Raw genomic sequence first — 12,500 nt, 5'->3', positions numbered from 1 at the left:
GTTTTGATGAAGTGTAGGCGAAGAATGACGCATAGTGTCTGATCGTCACACTTTATGAAGCTGGGTAATTTGGGAAGTAGGAGAGGTCACCGAAGGTCCGTAGGCGAGGTCACAAGGGAAGGCGGTGACGAAAGGAAGACTCTGGATGAGATCAATAGGCGATGTAAGCGGGGTTGAAAGGAGTCCTTGGGTGAGGTCACTAGGAGGAATAGGCAAGGTCATCATTCTCGTTACAGAATGCAGAGAGGAAGCTCTAGCTTGGCTTCTAGTTTTAGATCCTATCGCAAATGCGATTCATGTATGCTTTTCGCGCCAACTCAAGGGTTGACGTGGGGTAGTCTTGGTCTCGCCTCCTAAGTGTACGCACGTTATTTCGTGTAGTGAAATATTTACTTTTGTGTTGTGAAATATTTACTTTATCATATAACCCATTGTTTCATTAAGCCACCCTAATACATTTTGGTGGCAGCGTAAACGTTTAGTGACTCAAAGTATTGCAAAGACGAAAAATTAGTGACTTTGATTTGCCGGCTTACACATTAACATTTTGTGTTCTTGTGCTGTGTTTTCTCCCCATTTTTTCATTCCAGCTAGGTGTTTTCAGTGACTTTATTAATATACATTATAGTGCTCTGGACACTGTCTTCAGTTGCATTTCGGCGCAGGCCGTTTGCCGGCAGGTGATTTTTTTCTTCCCTACGGTTCTTGGAAATCATCGTCGCCTGCCCGGATTATCCTTGTGTTCCTGTGGTTCCCTCAGCGGAAATTGCGCCTGGATGGTGAATTAGACAGTTTATTTGCTCCAGGAGAAGCCAAAGTTAAATCTGTGAAGACCGGTTAAGTGACGCTTTCCTGCTCGAAACCATGACGTCATTGACGTGGCTTTACTTTGAATGTTGAACTGTCGTCGCTTGGCGACGCGTGTTTATTTACGTATATGTACTTACGTATTATTACATTATTGATTTATGTATTGCATTGGTTCTATTTTCCAATGCTTATGTTTGTATGCATTACACAATTTATGTTTGTATGAATTATATAAATTTTTGTGGTGACGTTCGCGTCCCTTAATGTTACCCCGGACGACCTTCGTCGCCTGCGACGTGTGTGTTTCATTACGGTCGTAATATAATTTTCTTCCTAGTGGTCCATGTATGGCATTGGTAGTGTCAATGCTTGTGTTTCTGTAAATTATGTCATTGTCCGTGTGATTCACTATATTATTTTTTCTACATTATGTCATGCTTACGTTAGAGTGTTGTATTTGTTTGGTGTTAGTATTTTCATATGATTTTAAGAAGTGGGACAAAGTTATCTCCCACCATGTCTAAATCGAGGCCTTCGTTTCTCAGTCCGGTAAGCTCATCTGAGCCAATGGGTAATAGGGTAACATTACTGCATCAAAACCCAACTGTGGTGCCTTTTTCAGGGATAGACCCTCATTATAGGGCGGCTGAGTTCATAAGACAATGTGAAGATGCTATTGTACAGTCAAACGTTTCGATGGGGCCTGAGAAGATATTCTTTGTGAGGTCCCAGATTGTGCCACGTTCGTTTGCTGCCGAACTCCTCTTGGCTTCGTGTTTAGATCCTAAACTTCTGAACTATGATTATGACACCTTTAGGTCTAACTTCCTTCAACTGTTCGCAGATACTCTTGGTGGTGGTGCGTTCCATTGGTGCTTCAAACTAGCTGATACTCTCGTATCCCGACTGGGTACCCTCGATTATCGCCGTGCGCAAGCTCAGGCCAGTATCCTTGCTGTTGAGGCTTTCGAGTCATTGTCCCAGTCGGACTGGGTAGAGAAAGGTAACATTTCTGTAGATAGATTTCGTCTTATTATTGAGTTTCTCTTGTACATCCTTTTTTTGGTGCCTTCTGAGAGACGAGCAGCATCTTCTCTCAAGTATAAGCCTGATGAAACTCTATTGTCTTTTGCATCACAACTTTCTCGTAAACTGGGAGAAGTCCCATCTAGTTCTTTGTGTATTAGCAATGCTCATCAACAGGGTCATGTCCCTTGTTCTCCTCAACTCTCTCAGCCTACAGTTTCTACTCCTAGTTCCCCTCAATCTAGAGTTACACCCCCTCCCCTGTTGTGTACTTTTTGTAACAGGTCTGGTCATTTGAGCGATTTTTGTTTCCGCCGTAGGCGCCAGGTAAACAAGTCAAAACTGTCCCCTGTTCATAGGAGTGTACCTACTGTTTCTTCTAATCAATCGCATGACCTTTCCAGAGTAGAACCTCCAAGTAGACTCAGTTATTGCCATATCCATGGTCAGTGTAAACATTCGACTGATCAATGTTTCAAGGTTTTGAAACTTAGGGATAAGACTTCTCACCAGCATCGTCAATCCCATTTTCCCCAGCGCATGTTTCCCAACCCCAAGAGTTGACCAGCAATGTTCGGTCTCAAATAATTCCTTTTGTGGCTGTTGAATCTTCTCAATTACTTACCTTTCAACTTTTTACTAGGGATACGCCTCTGTCAGTCACTGTAGATACTGGTGCATAATGTAGTCTGTTAAGTAGAAAGGCTTACTTTGCCTTGCGAGAATTGTATAATCTCCCTCTATCTCCCTTTTGTAATAATTTGCATTCTGTGCAAGGCTCTCCCTTGCTTGTTCTAGGATCAGTTTGTCTTCCTTTACATTTTTCCTCGCATGCTACAGTATTTAATGTAACTTTTGCTGTTGTCTCTGGCATTGCCCTTAAGTGTGATTGCCTCCTGGGTATTGATGCTCTTACAGCTCATAGCATAGATATTTCTCCTAGTCGCCGTGTAGTGACTTTCTGCAAATTTGATATATCTGCTTCGGATAGGCCAGTTTCTGTTTGTGATTCTTCTGTGCTTGATCAGTCCGCACATGTGCCTGTCCCAATTTATCAGCGCTCTGCCCCTGTTGCTCATTGTGCTGTTGTTGTTGTAGGAGAGCATCTTATTGAACCTTCAAGTTCTGTTCGAGTTCCAGTGCGCGTCTCAGGTGCCCCAATTGGATCTGACATTCTCTCTTTGCCTGACTCTATTCGTATTCGTCGGCTTGCCCTAGAAGGAACTCTCTCCACTATTCGTGAGGATCACGTTACCACGGCGATGGTAACCAATGTCACGGGTGCTCCTACCTCTCTCTCTCCTGGCAGTCACTTAGGCTCCTTTGAGGTGGTACGCGTTCCTGCTTTCCAAGATTCGCCTATTATAGCAGCTTCTGTTCTACAGTCTCCTCCAACACGTGACCCTGCTCGCGTAGCTTCTGAGCTCGCCACATTTGTAGGCGAAACTGATTTTCCTAAAGAGACGCCTCGTCTCCTTGACCTGCTAGTTACCCACCGTCAGGCTTTGGCTTTACCAGGTGATCCGTTAGGGGTTACGGATCGTGTGGTTCATAGAATTGACCTTCAGCCAGGCACTCGTCCTGTTTACGTCCCTTCTTACAGGTTGTCTCACTCTCGTCGGCTTATAGCCCAGTCCTTGGTTGACGATTTGTTGAGTGAAGGTGGTTTACAGGAGTCCCACTCCGAGTGGAATTCGTCTCTTCTCCTGGTGCCTAAGAAGGATGGATCTTTTCGTCCTGTGGTTGATTATAGGAAAGTCAATGAGGTCACTCTTCCTGATCATTATCCTCTGCCTATCTTAAGCGAGCTTCTTCAGTCCATTGGCAATGGTAATACAGTGTTCACCACTTAAGATTTAAAAACAGGTTTTTGGCAGATACCCCTGGAGGAGAAGTCTCGTAAGATCACGGCCTTCTCGACTCCCAATGGGCACTATGAATGGCTTCGTTGCCCCATGGGTTTGCGGAATGCTCCTTTGACTTGCCAGCGTTTAGTTAACTCTATATTTCATGGCTTAATTGGGAATGGACTTTTTGTTTACCTGGATGATTTGATTCTTGTTTCCAAAGATGTGGAGAGCCACTTTTCTAAGTTGTCCATGGTTTTGCAACGGTTTGCTGAAGCTGGGTTAAAACTCAACTTACCCAAGTGTTCCTTTTTCAAAGCTAGTATCCAGTTTCTAGGTCATGTTGTAGACAAACATGGTATCCATACCACTGGTGAAAAGATCAAGGCAGTCAGAGACTTCCCTGTACCGAAGTCGGTTGAAAATGTACGGTCCTTCCTTGGACTTGCAGGATACTATCGTGCATTTATTAAAGACTTTGCTTCAATTGCTTCCCCTCTCACTCGCCTTCTCAAGAAGGACTCTTCCTTCCAGTGGCGTGATGTCCATCAGACAAGTTTTGATTCTTTGAAGCTTGCTCTTACTGAAGCACCTGTATTGGCTTTCCCTGATTATAGTATCCCCTTTACTATTTGTACAGATGCTTCTGGTACAGGTATTGGAGCTGTACTTATGCAACAAGTAGATGGATGTAGACCTCATGTTATTGCATATGCTAGTCGCATTCTAAACAAGCCTGAGTCCCGTTACTCTGTTACTCATTTAAAGCCCCTGGCTGTGGTGTGGGCTTTAAAGCACTTCCGTGATATCATTTTTGGATATCCTATTACAGTCTACACGGACCACACTGCTGTCACTCAGCTTTTTCAAGGAAAGAATCTGTCAGGTCGCCTAGCCAGATGGTTCCTCACGATTGAGGAATTCAATCCAACCCTAAAGCATTTGCCCGGGCGAGCTAATCATGTTGCTGATGCACTTTCACGGAATATCCCTGTTGATGCTGTTACCGTGATTGATAACTTTTCCCTGCAGGATCTGGTAAAAGCTCAGAGTGAAGACCCTGTCTGGTCTGCTGTCATTTATGCTTTGGAGTCTGGTGATGATTCCACCTTACCAGCTTTACCAGTACCTCTGTACCAATTTTCCCTACAGGACGAAGTTCTCATTCGCAATGTGGAAGTGTTTGAGCAGGATGTGGCGCAGCTAGTGATCCCTGAGTCTCTAGTTCTCATTGTTTTGTCCCTTGCTCATGATGCCCCTCAGGCTGGTCACCCAGGTCGGACAAAACTCTGGCTATGGCACGGAAGAAGTATTATTGGCCTAAAATGCGACTAGACATTGCTTCTCATGTGGCCCGGTGTAGTTCTTGTGCCCAGAACAAAGGTTCTACGAGCACTGCTCCCATTTTAGAGTACCCTATTCCTTCTCGCCCTTTTCAGACTGTAGCTATAGACCTTTTGCAACTGCCTCGTAGCACACAGGGCTCTGTATATGTCCTTGTATGTGTGGATCATTTTAGTCGTTTTGTGGTCCTAGCTCCATTACGTAACAAATCTGCACCAGTTGTAGCACATGCTTTAGTTTCCAATGTGTTGTGTCCATACACCACTCCTTCGGTGCTCCTTAGTGATAATGGGGCTGAATTTGAACGAGGTTTTGGCAGGCATTTGTGCACGTTACGGCATTAAACAAACTTTTGTTACTGCTTATCATCCGGCGTTCAATGGTCTTGTAGAGAGGACGAACAGGAAATTTTTGGAGATCTTACGTCACCTTGCTAGTCATTTTCATGAGTCTTGGGAGGATTGGCTTCCCCATGTTAGTGCTTGTATCAACAGCACCATAAACGCTTCCACGGGAAAAACGCCCCATTGTGTTGTCTTTGGATCAGAGAAACGACTCCCTTATGACATACTTGACAGTCCTGTTCGTCCCCTCTACAATGTGGATGACTATAGTAAACTTCAGGATCATGTGCTGCATGATATTTATGCGTCCGTTAGGGACAAACTTGTTATTTCCAAGGCTGACATGTTAAAACACCAACATGGTCGTGCTAAGCCTGTGAACATCATTGTTGGGGATCATGTCTTTAGGAGCATGCCGGACCGCCAGTCCAAACTAAATTGTAAATTCACAGGTCCCTTTTTAGTAACAGAACAGCTCCATCCCAACAAATTCAGGGTTTTTGACCCATCTACGGGTCTTAGTGAGATTTGCCATTCTGACAGGCTTAAAAAGACGCAGGTGCCCATACCTGCATTCACCCAACCTCCCCCAACACTCAATGTTCCCATTGTACCACCCATTGTGGGCCACTCGTATCATCTACGTTCACGAAGTGCTAGGCCTTGATGGTCGAGTGAGCCTCTTGTATGTATTTTTGTGTATTTGTATGTAATTGGATTGTGAAGTTTTGTACCCCCCCTAGCCCTTACTATTGTAAATTGTGTATTTTCTTGGGCGCAGACTCATTTGGGTTTGGCGTACCTGTGGTAGGGGATGTAATCTTGTTATATTTGCAAATTTATTTTTCTGCCAATGGTGTTTTGTTCTTCCCATTGTCCTATGTCTATTGTCTAATTCATGTGTATTTTGTATATTGTGTATTTTGTATTGTTTCATGTCCCGGACGTCCGGCAATTGTCCTATGTATTTTTTTTATTGGCGCCAGTTCATATATATATTTCATGTGTATGTATAATTGATTGTGTTTGTATATGTTGTTTATGTATTCCTTTATGTATGTGTATATGTGTTATGTTATGTATAGGGTGTGCTGATGAACCAATTTCTTTCCACGCTTTTGTCATTCCCCTGTGGTGTGTGTGGAGTCCGATGTATATGTTGTCCATTTTGTCTTGCTGTGGTCAATTGTTTTTCTCATTTGCTCAGTGGGGTCACTGCCACAGATCTTTTATAGGCTGTAGGGCATTCCCCACGTGCATTTAAATAACGTCCAATATTGGTGTCTTTGGTGTATACTTTGGTGTTAAAACCATTTTCAGTTTTACTGATGTCTAGGTCGAGGGAGGGAAGACGTCTCTCTACACTCTGCTCGTGTGTGAAAGTCAGGCAGGAGTTGTCCAGAAAGGCAGAAATCAGGCTGGGGACGTCTTCATTTGAATTGGTGGTCATAAAGATGTCGTCAATGTACCTGGGATAAATTCCTGGGGAAGGTTGATGGTGGAAAGTCTTCTCCTCAACGTGGGCCATGTACATATTTGCAAAGGGGACCCCTAGTGGTGAACTCATTGCTACGCCATCAACTTGCCTGAAGAGTTCTCCTCGGTTAGAAAGGAAAGGGGCTTCCTAAGTACTGGTTTCGAGCATAGACTTTAGGACGTCTTCGGGGATGTCATTTATGGGTCTATCGCTTCTATAGACTCGGTTTAAAGTGATGTCAATATATATATACATATATATATATGTATATATAATTATATATATATACATATATGTATATATATTGCTATAGTTGGGCGTCAGGGCCCCTCTGACGTAGGCGTCGATTTTGGACCTCAGGTAGCGTTGAGGGCATTCACTGTTACCGTTGAGGCAGAGTCCTGGGTTGGTGGGCTTGGAATATACTCCGGTCCTAAAACCTTGAGAACTGGCTTCAACCTTTACATCTAGGAAAGGGAGCTGCTTACTGATGTTGTTCTCTGAAGTGAAGTTTAGGCCGGAGACGCGCTATAGGTTGCTCCTCAGGTCTTCAAGCTCCCTACGATCCCTCACGAGGACGAAAATATCGTCTACGTAACGAACATATATGGGAGGCTTACTAGTAGTACTGAAGACCTCTCTCTCCACCATCCCCATAAAAAAAAATTGGCGAAGAGGACTCCAAGGGGCGAGCCCATAGCCACACCATCAACTTGTCTGTAGAGTTGTTTATTGGGACCATAGAAAGGGGCTTCCTTGGTACATATCTCCAGCAGTTAGCGTAGGAGATTTTTGGGGATCTTCAGCTTTGCAGAGCCATCCTCAGGGTAACCTGTAGGATGTAATATATGGTTCTATCCACGGGCACGTGGGTGAAGAGAGACTCCGCGCCGAGGGATGCGATATCCCCTTCGGCATCGACGCCTTTGAGGATGGACAAGAAGTCAGCGGCAGACTCAATGCTGTAGTCCTTAGGAATGAAGGGTGTTAGAAGAGCGTTCAATCATTTGGCTAAATGGTAGGAAGGAGTCGGGATCTGAGAGATGATGGGTCGTAATGGGTTGTTCTTCTTATCAGTTAAGACCAACATTAAGAGGCTCCTCTTGGTCCTCAGTAAGATGCTTATCCGTGAGATTGATGTATCCAGGGGTGGCGTTAGGGATCCTAATGTGTCCGCCGTTGATTCTTACGAGTTTTAGTTGGGTCCGGTCAGTAGTTATTCTTGTATGTTGATCCAATTCTTCTTGAAGAAGCGCTCCGACGCTCTTAACCTCCTCACGCTTGCTACGGAGTTGCCTCTCAACCAGCTTTCTACGGTACTGTCTGGTTTCAGGGGCATCACGGACTGCTTCATCGTGAAATCTGATATTGCTATAGTTGGGCAGCAGATCCTCTTTTAGGCAAATGTCATTAAAATTTGCAGCAGCTTCTGCGTTCACGAGTTTTTTGCTGACATTCTCGACTTTTCTTATGCTGGCGCGCTGTGTCGTGCTAAGTTCTCTAATTACCTGGCCAAATAGCATTGGTGGTATAGGTAAAGGCATGGGAATTATCTTCTCAATTTTTATGCAGAGATTTCGCCTAACTGTTAGGTATCTTCAGTGCTAATGAGTACAGTGTGTGTGTGTGTAATTTGGGAGTTTTAGGCTCCCACGGGCTTTGATTGTGAGCCCGTTTGGTGGGTGATTTGACTTATGAGTGTGTGTGGGCCCAACCACACACACTCATAAATTAACAAGATGTGCATACGTATATGAAATACGTATGCACATCTCGGGGAATGCATCCTTCCCAACATGAACTGTCTACGATGTTTAGTAGTGAGTAGCAGTGTTGTGATTAATTTTAAGAAAAAGAGGGGGTGATTCAATGTATGAGTGGTCGTGGTTTGGCCACGACCACCCATACATTTACCGGATGTGCATGCCTATGTGAAATACGCATGCACATCTCGGTGAATTCACCCTTCCTGACATGAACAAAGTAGTGCAAAAATATAAAAGATTTAAAGGGGGGGGGGGGCTGCCACTCCACCAGCCGACGCAGTTCATAATCGCTAAGGTGGCGGCATAGGCGACGCACAAGACCCTCAGATGTTGTCGGAGGCCCTCTCCTCAGAAAAGCAGTTGCGGTGCAATACTTGAGGTAGTGGTCAAGGGTGGCTTCAGGGTGGCGGCAATGTTGACATCTTTCTTCGGTCGTGTGGTCGTTCTTGATTTGCCAGAAACAACGGTCCTCCAGCCGCAGACGAAAGAGCACAGTTTCCACCTTTCTTGGTGTGGAGCGAGGAAGTACAAGGGGCTCGTAGTCTGTGACTGCCCTGTACCACCTCCCTCGCCCTTTCTGACACCTCTGCCTCCAGTCTGTGCTGAAGGAACCGTTGTACCTGGTTAAGAGCCCTGGTGCGTATGCGCAACTGATTTCTGCTGAGAGGGACGACAACATCAACTTCGGGTCTTTGGCGCGCCGCTTCTGCTGCGGCGTCGGCTAGCTCATTTCCTGGTACGCCCATATGGCTCGGCACCCAGTTGAGCGTAACACTCCTGCCTTGCTGTCGTAGCTTCAGCAGGAGTGCTAGGATGGAGGTCAGTAGGCGTACATTGTCGCTGGGCTGTGTTGTATCTAAGCTGCCTATCAGAGACTGTGAATCCGTGTGGGTCACCACAGGACCAGTTCGTGATATTAGAGCATGCTCTAACGCTCCTTGAACTGCTATGGCCTCAGCTTGGAGAGTGGACGCATGATCAGATACTCTCCTGCCGAAGGTCAAACCATCCGTCACGAAAGCAGCCCCCGCACTACGGGGCCTGTTGGAGTCTACGGAGCCATCCGTGTAATAGACCGCCATTCCAGGTTCCGATAGTGCGCGAATGCCTTGTAGGGCCTGCGGTAGTACTCTTTCCTGATCACATAACTTCTTCTTACTGGGAAGCTTTGTGACAACGAAGGTTGCAGGTATCGACAGCCATGGTGGTGGGGGCTTGAACTCTGGGTGTGGAGAGTCCCTACCCTCCTCAAGGAGAGTGCTGGTGAGCCTGAAGTAGTCCAGGATCCCAGCCACCTGTGATAACCAGGTATCGGAGTGAATAAGAGTATCCACCCGTCCCAGAGCTGTCACAAGGCTCTGACTCAGCTCAGTTATCCTGGGGCTCTTGACTATCTTGGCAAGAAAGTCGACCTCCAGCCTTCTGACCCGTGATGTTAATGAAGGCAATGAAGCCTCCATTTGGAGGTTAACGATCTTAGTCCAAGGTTGAGCTCCCAGGATAATCCTTGCTGCGGCATTTTGGCAAGGCTCCAGGGCTTCAAGCTTGGCAGTCGCCACATTTATGAGAGCTGGGGCGGCGTAGTCCACCAAACTGCGGCCTGCGTGCACATAGAATGTGCGAAGGACCCGATGCGTGGCACCAAGTGCCTTCCCCGTCATTGCTCTCATGGAGTACAGTGTGTGTAAAATGATTATAAATACACAATACACAGATCACAAACACTTCAGTGCTGATCCGGTTGGCCAATCAGGAAGCAGGACGCGTAGCGCCACCCTCGGGCCTAGCGGCTGTGAGCCGAAAGCGGAGTTCGATGTCTTTTGATGTGGGGATAGTGAATGGGTCCGGAGTCTGTCTGTTCATGGTAGGGTTTTTATCTTTTATGTATAAGGCATCTAGGATATGAAGGCGTGTGTGGTTTGTTTCTGTCTGTCACGTGTGACTTGTGAAATTTGTGCACACACACACACACACACACACACACACACACACACACACACACACACACACACACACACACACACACACACACACACACACACACACACACACACACACACACACACACACATATATATATATATATATATATATATATATATATGTGTGTGTGTGTGTGTGTGTGTGTGTGTGTGTGTGTGTGTGTGTGTGTGTATATATGTGTGTTTGTGTGTGTGTATATATATATATAAATATATATATATATATATATATGCATACATACATATATAACTGTCCAGTAATGTCGTAACACATTAATAGATAAACTAAAATCCCACTGTTGATTGGATTTAAGAAAAGAAAGGAAATAACGATTTCCGTATATTTCGATCACTTGCTGTGATCCTCTTCAAGCGGAATACAAAGACAAGAGAAAACACATATCTTATATACAGAGGAGAGAGGTGGAGTGAGGGAACATGGACATGTCATATCAGGTAGCGTCTATATTGCTGCGCGGGCTTTGTGGCAAGTCATCCGCTTTTACAATAGAAGGAAGTAATTTGTTAACTGCCAAGGTGGTTATATAATCAGGTGACCATTGTCCTTTTGAAATGTTAAAATTAGGGAATTGTTTAATTAAGGAAGATTCAATGATTTTCCTTTTATAACTACATTTTGATTTGAAAATGATTTTTGCCTCGTCCCAATTTATGCGGTGATTATTGTTGGCGACGTGTTGAAATACCGCGGAGTTCTGTTGTGCGTATTTTACTGAGTTGTTTACTGAGTTCTTTTATTCTTGTTTTCAATTCTCTACCCATTTGTCCCCAATACATTTCATCACATCCTGAGCAGGGTAATTTGTAAACTCCGAGGTTTATGTCTTCTGTTATTCTGTAATGAACGTTGACTACTTTTCTAAATAAATTATTGGGGTAATTATAAATAATTTTTACATTATCTTTTGGTAGCATTTGGGAGAAATTATTGATAGATTTGTTATAAGGAAGTTTTAGGCAATTTTTGTTCCATTTATGATGCTGAAATGGGTGGGAAGTGGATTTGTAGTAACTGGTTTTGGCCTTACTTAAGGCTTTGTTTGTAAACCAGTCTGGGTACCCTAATCTTCATAACTGATTGCTTATGGTTGAAATTTCTGAATCCAAATAAGATGGGCTGCATAGTCTTAGTGCCCTTAGAAAAAGACCCGAAGCAACACTATATTTGATATTATCAGGGTGGTTACTAGAGAAGTGTACATAGCTCCCAGTGTGCGTGGGTTTTCTGTACACTGTGAAAGAAAGATGATCCTGATGTCTCATGACTAAGATGTCCAAAAATAGCAATCTATTATCCACTTCCCATTCCACTTTAAATTTAATGTTGAGTTTGTTGAGAAAATAATTAAAGGAACCCCACTCTTCATCCCAAATCGTGAAGATGTCATCCACATATCTATACCAAAACATTCCGTGGGATTTTATGTCCTGCAGAAGTACCGTCTCGAAATATTCCATATATAAGTTTACTAGCACTGGGGAGAGATTAGATCCCATTGAACAGCCAAATTTTTGCTTGTAATAAAAAAAAATTGTAACACACAAAGAAATCAGGGACCAAATCAAAATCCTTGACGTCAGAAAATCACATGATCCAGACGGAATTGCAAATTGAATACTGAAAGAATGCATGGAGGAATTAACAGATAAAATATACAATATGATTAAATTCTCACCTAAAGAAGGAAAAGTGCCACAGGACTGGAAGAATGCAAACATTGTACCGATTTATAAGGGAGGAAACAAGGAAGACCCATCAACCTACAGGCCGGTCTCCCTGACAAGCACAGTAGCAAAAATTTGCGAAAAGGTGGTCAAAAATAGATGGGTTAAACATTTGAATGAAAAAAATTACTGAATCCAAATCAAATTGAATTCAGACA

General features: G+C 44.2%; 1 protein-coding gene across 2 annotated transcripts in view; it reads left to right on the top strand.

Annotated features, from left to right (window-relative positions):
- Nucleotides 1–12,500, top strand: part of LOC143021006 (solute carrier family 22 member 3-like) — a 159,516-nt gene that overhangs the window by 77,680 nt on the left and 69,336 nt on the right. The window contains exon 2 of one of the 2 annotated variants that reach the window (XM_076178107.1): nt 1,655–1,813. The exons of the other annotated variant lie outside the window; for it this stretch is intronic. The gene's annotated coding sequence lies outside the window, so the exon portion shown is untranslated. The remainder of the gene's footprint in view (nt 1–1,654; nt 1,814–12,500) is intronic. 2 annotated transcript variants of the gene reach the window in all.

The sequence above is a fragment of the Oratosquilla oratoria genome, chromosome 41, assembly GCF_046742065.1.
Source record: "Oratosquilla oratoria isolate Oo_2021 chromosome 41, ASM4674206v1, whole genome shotgun sequence".
In the NCBI taxonomy this organism is placed as follows: domain Eukaryota; kingdom Metazoa; phylum Arthropoda; class Malacostraca; order Stomatopoda; family Squillidae; genus Oratosquilla; species Oratosquilla oratoria.
This window is presented reverse-complemented; position numbering and strand designations above follow the sequence as displayed.